The sequence below is a fragment of the Canis lupus genome, chromosome 24, assembly GCF_003254725.2.
Source record: "Canis lupus dingo isolate Sandy chromosome 24, ASM325472v2, whole genome shotgun sequence".
NCBI lineage: Eukaryota > Metazoa > Chordata > Mammalia > Carnivora > Canidae > Canis > Canis lupus.
In genome coordinates this window covers 19,324,588-19,337,895 of record NC_064266.1, presented here as the reverse complement: position 1 = coordinate 19,337,895, position 13,308 = coordinate 19,324,588, and the positions used below count along the sequence as shown (strand labels likewise).

Genomic DNA, 13,308 nt, shown 5'->3' with positions numbered 1-13,308 from the left:
GGGAGAAGACAGAGGCTTCTGGCTGTAATGCCACAGGTCTGACAGTTGGGGATGGAGAGTAGAGCAAAAAGTAGACCAGGTAGGAAGAATCCAGAACAGCAGCCCAATTCCAAGAAAGTTTCTGCCATGCTGATGGGAAGTCCTTGAGCCAAAGTCGGTATTGGAGGAGTATTGTGGCTTTCCAGGACGGCTTGCCTCGGCGTCCCCATCGTGTACAGTCAAGGGCTGAGAGCCACACATGGGAAGCAGGGGCTCAGCTTGAGCAAGGTGCTGTAGCCCAAGGGGCAGACATGCCCCTTACAGCAGGATGGCTGAGTGGTACGTGTTCGCAGTTGCCTAGAGACCAGACTCGGCCCTGGAGACAGAGAGTCCCCATATCCTCCACCAGCCTGTCATGACGAGGTCCTGCAGCATCTGTGCCCTCCGTGAAAGAAGTTAACCAGCTAGGGGAACTATGGTGAGGGTGCTTGGCCAATGTCAAGAGACACACACCCCCTGGACAAGTTTTAGATTGTGCAAGATGGAAAATATTATGGGAACCAAACAAAATGAGGTCCCATTTGGACCAGACACTGCTGATTTCAGGAAAGGGAAGTTAGAACCACTCTTGCGACAGTAAGACAAATCCAAAAATACACCAAGGAGACAGCTGCTGAGAGAGCCCTCGCTGTTCAGGGGAGGAGAACTCTGGGGAGGGTATCTACTCCATGGAAGAAAGATCGCTGGGGAGCCTGAGTCTCCCCCACCCCAGTCGGAAGGGGTTTCTAAGGAAATGTCCCTGCCCAAGGTAGGAAGGGACCTTTTCACTCATCTGGTCCAATGATAGAGAAATTGAGACCTGAATGAGGTCAAGAGCCACACACAGTCCCCTAAGAGTTACAAGCTGCTGAGCTGAGTCTTGAGCCAGGATTCCCACCTCCCAGAGCAGCACTGAGTCCCCGACAGCTACCTGTGGTGAGCATGGACCAAGGGTCTGCTGTGAGAAGTGGGAGGGAGGCAGGAGGGGGCGCAGAGGCCCAGAGAAGGAGCTGGATGGGCACAGAGAGAACACAGGATTACATCCTGAAAGGGATGTGAGAACTCAGCAAGGAGGCTGAGGTTCAGAGAGAAGTATGAGAACTTAAGAAGGAGCTGGACAGTCTGAGGGGGATGTAGCTCAGAAGATGGGAGCCCTGGGCAGCCCCGGTGGCACAGTGGTTTAGCACTGCCTGCAGCCCAGGGTGTGATCCTGGAGACCCTGGATCGAGTCCCATGTCAGACTCTCTACATGGAGCCTGCTTCTCCCTCTGCCTGTGTCTCCGCCTCTCTCTCTCTCTCTCTCTCTCTCTCTCTCTCTGTCTGTCTCTCATGAATAAATAAAATCTTAAAAAAAAAAAAAAAAAAAAAAGAAGATGGGAACCCTGACAGAGAGATGGAACCAGGAAGTGCATGGCCGATGGCTGGGTTCAGGCTCTGGGGACTCACAAGGGTCCCAGACATGCTGGCAGCTCTTGGAGGCATCAGGCTTCTCTCCCCCCACCCCACCCCACCGTGGTTCCCCACCTCACACTGCGTACTCCTGGCCACCTGTGTTGCCACCCGGCGCAGGAGGGACTGCACTCTTGGGCATTAGTCAGCTCTCGGTGGTTAAAAAAAGAAGCCTTGGGGGGATCCCTGGGTGGCTCAGCTGTTTAGTGCCTGCCTTTGGCCCAGGGCACGATCCTGGAGTCCCAGGCTCCCATGTCGGGCTCCCGGCGTGGGGCCTGCTTCTCCCTCTGCCTGTGTCTCTGTCCCCGCCCCCACGTCTATCATGAATAAATAAATAAATAATCTTAAAAAAAAAAAAAAAAGAAGAAGAGCCTTGGTAGCGCTTGTTGAAGGATGCATCTCCCAGCTTTGGGAGCCAAGGGGCTGGGGCACCCAGCAGCTGGGTTCTAGCACTGGGTGGGGTGGGGGTGGAGGAAAAGGCACACGGGGGGCGGGGCCTGGAAAGGGCAGAAACCCTCACTCCCATGAGACTACACCTTCCTCCCACCTGGAAACCTTTGAAACGATCATAATAAGCACAAAGATACCCTTACTAGAATTGTTTATGAAATCATTATTCTTGTAGGGGCCCAGGTATGCGAGGAGGACTCTCGTCCCCACCCTGCCCAGGGCCTGTTCACATCCAGATGTCCCATCTTCTGGGCCATGCAGAGGGCATGGCAAGTGTGGACCTGGTCAGAAGAGTGGCTGGCGGGCGGTGGCAGGCTGCAAGGGACCTCAGAGGTCGCCCATTGAACCCGTACCTCCCACATAGCAGATGGGAGAGCTGAGGCTCTTGGAGGGCAGTGAGAGTCCAACGTCTCACCGCAGCTTGCTCAGGGCTCCCGTGATTTCAGCAAGCCCACTGGTGCGTGAAGAGCCTGGCCCCCAGCAAAGGAGCAGAGACCGACGGCTGCCATTCGCCCGTGCGGACTCTGGCAGGCTGGCGTGAAGATCCATGCACTCCTCAGCAGTGCCACGAGGCAGGCATTACTGTGGATCTCATCGTCAACACGACGAAGCTGAAATGAGGTGCCAAAGGCCAACAGAGCTGCAAACTGGTAGAACCGGGACCTGAATGCAGGCAGGCAGGTGGGCTCCAGGGCCCAGGCAGCTACCCAGAAGGCAGCCTGCCTCTCTAAGCAGGCACAGACCAGACCCAGGTAATACTAATGGCTGTTTATCCGAAGCTACTATTCTTTGGCACTTACAATGGCAGGGACTATGCTAACTAAGTGCTCCGTGAGAACGCATTCACGGACTCATTTGCGCATCCAATAAACATTGAGAAGCCACCGTAGGTCAGACACCAGGCGTACAGCTGTCAAAAAGAGAGTCAGGATGCCTACCTTCCTACAGCTTATAATCTAATTAGGGATTTTTATCGCCGTGTTTGGATGAGGCACAGAGATGTGGTGTCGCTCGTCCACTATCACACAGCAATGAGTGGCAAAGCCCACTTTTGAGGCTGGGCCTGGCTGAGGGAGAACTCGCCCTTTGCTTTCAGGGACACTTTTCTAGCAGTATCCCCAGAAGGGACCGAATCAGAGATGGCTGCCCTGGCGTCAGACCCTTCCGAGGCCTACCCTGCCTGCCGCAGGCTAGGTCCCTCGCTGGCAAATGGACTGATGGCCTGGCCCCCCTGAAGCTGTTGTGAGGATTCCTTCCTCCTGTCTCCCTTCCTCCTCTAATGCCAATGACGATGCCTCCTGAATTTGTAGACAGCAGAGTTTATGAAACCCCTTTCCCTTTTCTGGAAGCTATTTTTACTCCATAGTACAGAAGAGAAAGCCCAGGGGGCTCAGAGAAATGAAATGATCCACTCAACCCAGCGACCCTATAGGAATCAGAGCCAAGACATGTGTGCTTCAAAGTGATCTCAGTCAGGGTCCCGGCAGGAACAGATGGAACCTTCCAGCTGGGTCATTTGATTTGAGTTAAATAAAGGGATTATGTATAAGGGAAGCCACCATCACCAGGAGACAGGGCGAGCTCCCTGACAGCAGCCCTGGCCTTCTGTTGGCCAGTATGAGATGACCCTGCAAGGAGAGAGCTGGGGAATACATACCCCGACCTTACCCTCCTTCCTCCCGTGTCTCCACGGTGATCCCCACCGGCCAGATCCAACTGGCGCCAGAGGACAGGCAATGTCACTGACCTGATCCCTAAAGGCCAGCATCCCAGGACAGAGAGCAGGGAGAAGGGTGGGAGGAGGATCCAAGAGGAAAACCACAAGATCTCCAGCCAAAGTCACATGCATTCACCCTATTTATGTGCCCTGTGCGTGCACCGGCAGGTCCTGTTACCTAGACCAGCAAGGTCATGTAGGAACATGCAGGTGTCTGTATGGCCAGATCACGATGCAAAAACACACAGCCTCCAATTCTTAAGGCTTCGAACAGGGTGAAAACTTTATGGCCTGCTAGCCGGCCACTTGACTTTGTAAGCAGAGTTGCATCAGAACGTAGCCACAAGCACTCATTCACACGCACGTTGTCCGCAGCTACTTCCTTGCGACAGTGGCAGCATTGAGTGGCCCTGACGAGCCTAAAGTACTCATTATGTGGTGGAGAAAGTTGCCAACGCCGGCTTAAAAACACAAAGGTTTGTTTCTTACTCCCGTTACATGTCCATCTATAGCTGGCGGGGCCTCTGCTCCCGTAAAGAGCCCACCAAGTCTCCCCTGCAGGCAGGGGTGGGGATAGTAAATGCTCACCGCTCTTAAGGCGTCCCCTGGGAAGAGGTATGCCTCGCTTGTGCACACAGGTCTTTGGCTAAACCAAGCCCCGAAGCCACACCTAACTTCAGGGGCAGGAAATATATCCTCTCCATGTGCTCTACATGAGGAGAGTCAGGAATGGCCAGTGGGCAGCACTCCTGAGGACTGCAGCACGTGAGCATGGCCAACGGTGTTGACAGGAAGGGATGAGGTCGCCATGTATTGCAGCAAACCTCACCAGACTTTCTAGTGGGCACAGGGTTCAGCTAAGCCAGGCGGGCTCAAGCCCAGGGGGTAGAGAAAACAGACCTGGCACCCCAGCCTTGCTTCCCGACTTTATAATGGCACCTATGTATAGCAGCAACAAGTGTAAGACCAGAGGATCCTTGGGGCCTTTCCTTAGGATGCAGCCTTGAATGTTTGTATGTTGGGAGCCTGGGGGGTGAAGGGCATCTTGGGAGTAGACTCCCAGGAGCTCTCTTCTCTCCCCATCAGGGACCAGAAGCTAATCAACGACCCAAGAGGTCTTGGCTCAATTGCTGGAGTTTTTGTTTTGTTTTAAGATTTTATTTATTTATTCATGAGACACACAGAGAGAGAGGCAGAGAAGGTAGAGGGAGATGCAGGCTCCATGTGTGAACCCCGATGCAGGACTCGATCCCAGGACCCTGGGATCACAGCCTGAGCCGAAGGCCGACGCTCATTCACTAAGCCACCCAGGTGCCCCCAGTTGTTGGTTTTGTAATGGGGTCACCTTCCAGCCACGTGGACTCGGCAGGTCACTTCACCTCTCTGAGCCTCCGTTTCCTTGGCTGTAACCATCATGTGGTCATCATGTGGTTCTCAAGATGAGGTCCTGGGATCAGCAGCATCAGCACCCCAGGGAACTGATGAGCAATGCATATTCTCAGGCCCCACCCCATGTCTGCTAAATAGAAACCCTGGCCACGGGGCCCAGAACTCTGCGTTTTAACAAGTCTCTCAGGTGTCTGATGCTCGCTCAAGTGTGACAACCATTGGTATAAAGTGAGGCTTAAACTGAAGGAGACGTGCAAAGCCCAGGCGCAAGCCTGCATTGCCTGTAGCCTCCCCGCCAAACAGCCCCGAGCCTGTGGATCAGGGTTCTCCTACCATGAGCCTGTAGCTGCAACTTTAGTTTCCACTGGGAGATACAAACTTCCAGTTACAAAATAAATCCATCCCGGGGATGTAAAGTACAACATAGGGAATATAGTCGATGATATTGTAATAACTCTGTACAGTGACAGATGGTAACGGGACTGATGGTGAGCACTGCGTAACGTATATAAATGTCAAATCACGATGCCGTACACCTGAAGCGAATCTAATATGGGATGCTAACTATGCTTCAATTAAAAAACACGTGTCTAAGGGTGACCCCCGCTCACCACCTCCTCCACTCCCGGGGCACCAGCCTCCTTCGTCCTGCACTTACTGTAATAACTTTGCAGCCCACCTCTGCCCTCGCCCCTGCAGCGCTTCCTCACCCCTGCATCCAGAGGATCCTCTTAAAAATGAAATCAGATTATTCCACTCCTCCGCGCAGAACCTCCAACGATTCCCATCTCACTCGCTCCCTGCCCGGCCTGACTCCCACTGACCCCCGCCGCCCCTCCCTGCCAACACCCGCCTCCCGCTCCGCTCGCTCTGCTGCAGCTCCTCCAACCTGCCAGACACGCTCCCACCCCGGGGCAGTGGCTCCAGCTCCTCCCTCTGCCACACAACCTTCTAGGGGTGCCCCTCATGGCTCGCGCCCTCACCTTCAGATCCCCTCCAAATGTCACCACCTGCAAGAGGACTCCTCCGGCACCATCATGTGCTGTCCCCTCCTCCTGCTTTTTTTTCCTCCATAGCATTTACCACCACCTGACATACATCTTTATTGTTTCTCTGTTTATTGTCTGCCTCTTCCCACTCGGACACGAGGTCCGTGAGGCCAGGACCGCCGGTTTTGTTCGCTGCTCTGTCTACACTGCCCGCAGTATTGCCTGCACAGAACAGGCTTAGTAAATGTTTGTTGAGTGGATGAATGAATAAATAAATGAATTTTTAAAAAAACCAAATAGGTAAATACCACTTGCCCATCTAGCTCCCTACTGTCAGTGACTCCACCCCGGGGCCCTGTCTAGAGCCAGTCCAAGGCCACCCACCCCATGGGCACCCCCCAGAGTCACATTGCAGGAACATCCCAAGACTGGAGACCCAGGCTCTGGTGCACTGCTCTGGGATCAGCAGGTCTGGGTCCCCATCTCTGCTCTCCAGCTGTCTAGCCCTGTGACCTGGGGCCAATCACACCACCTCTCTGATCCTCAGTTCTCTCATCTCTCAAATGGGTGGTGATAATGGGGATGGTGTGCACCTCACACCTCCCGGCCTTTTGTATTCTGTAATGAATACATTACTAAGGGAAGAGCATAGCACTGCACCTGGTACCTACCAGGCACACAGTACATGGCAACTACTATCACAGTGATTGCTATCGTTTTGCTTTCTTCTCAATTTTGCCAGGGCCCAAGGTATTTGGGCAGCAGGGGGGTTTCTTAACAGTATACTTGGTTTTCGGGGAAAGCGGACCTGGGTTTGAACCCTAGTAGCTGCTGCCTTGCTGTGTGACTTTGCACAAGTTGCTAGCCCTCTCTGGGCCTCCAGTTCTCCATCTGAGGAATGGGAGTACGAAGTGTGGAAGGAGACAGTCCCCATGGTTCTGCAGCTTGCCTCCCCCACCCCACCCTCTGGTCCTTCTGGAAGACCATCCCTCTCTGTGTGGTGCACACCAGGGAGGTCCCTTGCTGCCCTCTCACCTTCCTTTATAGGAAGGGCTAGGAGGAGCCTTGCCTGGGGCAAGAAGCAGCATGAAGTTGGGGCTTAGAACACATGAAGTCAAAAAAAAAAAAAAAAAGAACACATGAAGTCCAGATCTAACCTGGAGCTCCACACCCCCCCACCTCCCCCCCCACCCCTGGGATCTGTGCAACTTGCAGCGAGCAGCTCAGCCTCCTGTGCCTAGGTGCCCTCATCTGGAAAATGGGAATAATCATAACGTGTGAGGGTGAAGTAAAATGTTATGTGCAAAACATTTAGACAGGTGCTTGACACAGAATGCCATTATTTGAGTATTAGCTGTTATTATTATTAATAGACGCAGCCATATTTGGACCAGGCACCATGCTAAATGTTTTACTAACTTTGATTTAATCTCACAAAAACTCTATGACTTTTTTTTTGTCTCCATTTGAGAGGTGAACACATTTGGCTCAGAGACTTCTGTGCCTTGCCCAAGGTCACACAGCTTGCAGGTAAAGCTGGGTGTAAACCCAGTGCTCTATCGAATCTGCCTCTCTCACTCACTGCGGTATGTTACACTGATGGGGGAAACTGAGGCTCAGAGAACTCAGTCTTGGGCTCCAGTTCTACTGGGTCTTTCACCAGAGCCTTCCTGGTTCCCAGAGACAGTACCATGGGGCAGATTTACTCCCATTCATGGAGAAGAAAGCTGAGGTCAGGAGAGACAGGAGCTCTCCCGGGGGGCACAGGTGGGGGCAGAGACAGGAACGGGCCGGTGGATGGTGAGGTCTCTGAAGGAAGGGGTCCATCTCTCAGCTCTGCAGCCCCCACTCCTCTTCCCATCCCTCTGCTTTATGACCTGTTTTATGAACACGGCCTGGCGGCTTCCACGTTACCATGGGAACCAGCCTGGTGCGGACTCCTGGCAGCTCCATCTGGGATTGGCAATTTTAAGTCAGGAGCTGATCCTAGGGGGTGATGGGGATTCAAAGGTTGGGGTCTGTGGGGCCCCAGGGATGCATGGTGCCTACCTGTCCCTCTGCTCCACTCTGCTCCTGCTCCTAGGTGCCTAGGAGCTCAGGGACCTGACAGCTGGGAGATCATGGTGACCCTGGAGTCCTGGGGTTGACTGGGAAATGAGATGGGCCACTGAACAGGTGCATGGAGAGCCTACAGAGCTGGAAAGGTAGATCCACATGCTCGGAGACGCACACCGATGCAAGGACAGCCAACACAAAAGCCCTCCCAGTGGTATACATAGTCACACACAGACTCACACGCACACATACAGAAACAGAGATATATACATGGCAGCCACGGAGAAAGACGGAGGGATGCTCAGGTGTCCAGAGACACACACACAGGACACCTGAGCACCCAGAGACACATGCAGACCCACATATAGACATACAAAAGGATGTGTAGACATGCACCCCTCCCCAACTGTGTGACCTAGGCACATTGCCTGACCTCTCTGAGACTGTCTTGTCACCCGTTAGGTGGGCATCATCAACCCCAGCTCATGAGGACAGGGGAGGAGTAATGAGAAAAATGCCTCCAAGTCCTTAGATGCCTTCGTTCATCTACTCAACAATATGTCCTGTGCTCCTACTATCTGCCAGGTATCTCTGCTGAGCTGCAAGAAGTGAGCTAATGAGGGTCTGCTCTCAAGAAGCTTGCAATCTAGTTGAGGAGATAAACACATAAAATAATTTTGAATTGTGAGACTTTCCACGGAGACAATAAAACAAAATAAGTGATTCTGTAAGAAAGAGAGAGAGAGAGATTAGGGTAGTCAGGAAAGGCTTCTCCGAGAGGAGGCAATATAAGCTTGAGTTGGATGATGTTTCCAGACTTGGAAGGACATGAGAAGAGCATTCCAGTCAGCAGAAGCAGTGGGTGCAAAGGCCCTGAGGTCAGAGCAGAGTGCTCCTGGAGCACTAAGGAGGACGGTGTGGCCTCAGGGCGGCCGTGAAGGGTGCTTGATGAGTTCAATAGTAACCAGGGACCAGATCATGTAGAACTTCTCAGGCCAAGTGGTGGACTGTGGGTTTCATTCCACATGAGACGGGACCCACTAAAGAGTTTCTATCAGGAGATGACCTCATCAGAATTGCATTTTAGTAAGTTCACTTTGGCTGCTGGGAGGAAAGTATCTGGATGGGGCAGCACTGGACACAGGATGACCACAGTGAGGCCCATGAATTTGTGCAGTTTTGTTGAGCTCCTACACTGTGCCAAGCACTGTTCCAGGCACTGGAGACACGCCAGCAAACAAAACAGAAATCCCTGCCCTCATGAGGTGTATGATCTAGAGGGAAGAGAAAGGTACATGAGTAAATAAATTATAACAGAATGATCAGCAGGTGATGCATGGTATTGAGTGCTGTGGAGAAAAACAAAGCAGAGAAGGGAGGAGTGGGGAGGCCAGAGAGGGGCACAAAGGCTTCATGGAAAAGGCGACATTTGAGCAAAGATCTTAAGGAGGTACAGGAATAAAATCAGAGAGTTCCAGGCAAAGGGAACAGCAAAAGTGCAAGTGCAAAAGCCCTGAGGCAGGCTTATAGCTGGTGTGTTTGAGGAGAGCAAGGAGGTCCTTGTGACTGTGGTGAAGTAAGATAGAGTGAAGGGAAGAGAGGGAAGGGGAGACAGGAGGAGGAAGGGAGGGAGGGAGAAGAGGAGGCAGAGAGAGGGACTTGGGTACTTATAGGACAGAGGGAAGCTAGTAGGGGAGGATAAGAGCTCAGAGTCAGGCCTTGCCCCATCCCCCTTTGCCCAGGGAGATCTGACCCAAGGAAGCAGAATTTCCTCCTTTTATCTCCTAAAACTTCATCAGCCAAAAACTAAAAATAAAGGGATGAGGGGGAGGGAAAAAAACATCCCTTGAAAGGGAAGCCACTGCAATTGTGCCCTCACTCAGCACAGACTCCTGGCCAGGTGAGAAGAGACTTCTTCCCATGGCTCTGTCACAATTCCTGCTGCCCTCAGGTGCTAAGGGAGGGTGGGGGGTGAGGGTGGATGGCAAACAGCTTCAGAGTCTAGCACTTTCTCCCAGTGTGACTTGGGCAGGTCACCCCCGAGTACCTGCTGGTGGCCTGACCTACCCTCCTCCCTCATCCAACAGAACTCAGGGAAGGCTGGTTTCCTTCATTCATTTTCCCGAGCAGATATCTTAGGGGGCCTGAGGCTGAGGGGACTACCCTCAGACTGGTCCGGCAGGCCCTGAGAAGTCACAGAAAAGGACGCAGGACCCCTGGTGACAGGCTTCAGGGCTCCCAAACCTGCTCAAAGACAACCCAACCTTTTTTTTAAAGATGTTATTTATTTATTCATGAGAGACAGAGAGAGAGAGAGAGAGAGAGAGAGAGGCAGAGACACAGGCAGAGGGAGAAGCAGGCTCCATGCAGGGAGCCTGATGTGGGACTCGATCCCGGGACTCCAGGATCACGCCCTGGCCTGAAGGCAGGTGCTCAACCTCTAAGCCACCCAGGTGTCCCGACACCCCAGCCTTGATGCAGGGTAGCAGGTGGTTCCCGGAGGCGAACCCCTTTAGCTTCGGGTGACAGAATGGATTTCCCAGTCGGCAAGCAGTTCATCGGGGTGCTGCCTCCCACTGCTCTCCAGGACCGGGGATGCTCTGGGATAGATTTCAGGCTTGTTAGTGTCTTGGCAGAGATGAGCAGAACCTCTCTGGCTGTGAGCTTTCTGGCTGCCCAGCCCTGCCTGGCAGGAGTGGGGAACCAGAGGGGGATCTGCAGTGACGTGGGACAACTCCACACCCCGTCACCCCCAAGGCAGGCCTGGGTTCAGGCAGCTGACTGAGGAGCACCCCATCCCTGCCCAAGCCTCATCCTTATTCGTTCAAAAGGTATCAGAAGCCTTTTCCCCCTGACATCCAGGGCCAGGATGAGATAGATTAAAGCACGGAAGTCAGAGTGCCCTAAAACATGAGGGGGGCAGGTAGACCGTGTGCCACCGCAGGGGAGTCTGAGGCGGCACCTGCTGGCCTTCCTGAGGTCCCTCTCCCCACAGCCCTGGGATTCCCTTAGCAAAATGCCCATATTGGAGAATGACCATAGGACCCAGCAATGCCACTTCTGGGTATAAATCCAAAAGAACCCAAAGCAGGGACTCGAGCAGATTTTTATACACCACAGCAGCATTTTCACAACATCTAAGAGGTGGGAGCAATCCAGGTGACCACTGATGGATGAATGGATAAAGAAAATGCGGTAGACCCATACAATGGAGTATTATTCAGCCTTTAAAAGGAAGGACATTCTGATACCTGCTACAACGTGGAGGAAACTCGAGGACATTGATGCTAAGTGACATGAGCCAAAAGACAAATACTGTATGATTCCGTTTATATGGAGTCCCTCGAGTAGTTAAATCCATAGAGACAGAGTGGAAAGGTGGTGGCCAGGGGCTGGGAGACAGGTGAAATGGGGGGTCGCTATTTAATAAGGACAGAGCTTCAGATTTTCAAGATGAAAAGAGTTCTGGATGGTGGCAGTGGTGGCACAACAATGATATTTAATGTCGCTGACCTTATACTTACAAACGGTTAAAATGATAAATTTTATGTTGCACATGTACACTTTATCACAATGAAAAGTCACGTGCATGCACGCACACACGTACAAAAAATCCACACTAGATCAAGCCTCTCTTCTGCTCAACATCTTCCTGTGGCTCTCACCACACTTGCGGCTCACTGCAGCCCCCACAGCACCCTCTCCCCTGTGCTCTGCACCCCAACCTCTCTGGCCACACTGCCTCCCTCCCCCACTCACTCTGCTCCAGCCCCATTGGCCTCTTTGCTCTTTTTCCAACCCACTAATTTCATGCCAGCCTTGGGGCCTTGGCACCCGCTGTCCCTTCTGCCGGGAAAGCTCTGCCCCAGATTTCTACAGGGCTGCCTCCTCCTCATCCGCCAACGCTCAGGTCAGATGTCACCTCCTCTGAGCACTCCCCAACCACCTGGACCCACGGTGCCCCAGCCCTGCTCCTATCATTCCTTCCCCCCTTTACCTGAATATATGTCTCTCTTCATCACATCTATCACTACCTGAAGAAAGATGTAATACTTAACCGGCTGTCTACTTTATTAGAATGTCAACTCCAGAAGGCAGGAATCTCTTGCTTTTATGTGCCCTAGAACGATACCTGGCACAGAGTAGGTGCTCACTAAACCGTTTTTGAAGAGAGAAAAGAGGACCCCATTGATGTACAGTATTTGTTCTATCTGTGCAGGTGTTAATATACAGGAAAGGCCTGGAAGGATGCCCACCGGGCATACAGTGGTGAACCAAGGAGAGTGGGCAGGAGGGGCTCCTGGCAGTGGACCTTTCATGATTTACTTAGTACACCCAGGTATTGCCTGAGACCTACAGCAGTGAACACGAGCAGTCATGTGGCACTTTCGCGATCTTTTAAAAAAGAGGTCTGAGGTTGTGATACTATGTGCCATGTAGTAATATCCCCGTGTGATTTTTGTCATCTATCCTTCCAGCAGCCCTGGGGGGCATGGCTACCACCACCCCCATTTCCCAATACATCTCATTCTCCATCCCTCAGAGAGTCACTACATGCCAGGCACTGTTCTGGGCTCAGAGACACCAGAGTGAAGAAACAATCTCACCTTCGTGGAGCTTACGCTTTAGTGGGGGAGACAAGCAGTGAACAGATAAATAGAACTTATCTACAGGGGAATAATGGTATCAATAAATGAAAAAGAGTGACAGGGTGGGGGCTTGGGGGAACAAGGGAGGTACATGGGGGAGGGGCTGCAGTTGAAGTAGGGAGAGATCATAAAGACCCTCGCAGGGAAGGTGACATAGAAGCAAAGACCAGAAGGAGGTGAGGGAGGATGCAAGCCACTTGGATCTATGCAGGGAAAGGCCAGTGCAAAGGCCCTGAGGCAGGAGTGTCCCTGGGGTGCTGGAGCACTAGTGAGGAAGCCACTGTGGCCACAGGGCATGCTCTAGGTAGGGGAGGCTCAGAAGGGTGAAGTCACCTGCCTCACAAGGAGGGCAGCTGAGAGCAGTTATGCTGGGCCCGACTGGAAAGCCAGGGTTCTTACCTACAAAGGGCCTGATGCCGTCCTAGGGAGGAAAGTGGAATGGGTTGAGAGCAGATTAGGTGCCAGGCCCTGCATCAGGCACTCTGGGTAACCATGTGGGTGAAGCCCCACCCTCCTGGGGCTGCTGCCCCAAAGGAAAAAGGGGAGGAACCTGCGAGGAGTCAGCTGAGAGGGAGCCTGGTTTCTGCAAGAA

The 13,308-nt window shown here is 52.8% G+C and overlaps 2 long non-coding RNA genes across 7 annotated transcripts in view; one reads left to right on the top strand and one right to left on the bottom strand.

Annotated features, from left to right (window-relative positions):
- LOC112673704 (uncharacterized) overlaps positions 1–13,308 on the bottom strand; it is a 92,874-nt gene that overhangs the window by 33,782 nt on the left and 45,784 nt on the right. Inside the window, exon 1 of one of the 6 annotated variants that reach the window (XR_003144987.2) lies at positions 13,116–13,220. The exons of the other annotated variants lie outside the window; for them this stretch is intronic. This is a non-coding gene — a long non-coding RNA (uncharacterized LOC112673704). Of the gene's footprint in view, positions 1–13,115; positions 13,221–13,308 lie in introns of those variants that run through there. 6 annotated transcript variants of the gene reach the window in all.
- LOC125753478 (uncharacterized) overlaps positions 1–13,308 on the top strand; it is a 77,040-nt gene that overhangs the window by 28,116 nt on the left and 35,616 nt on the right. The window lies entirely within an intron of this gene.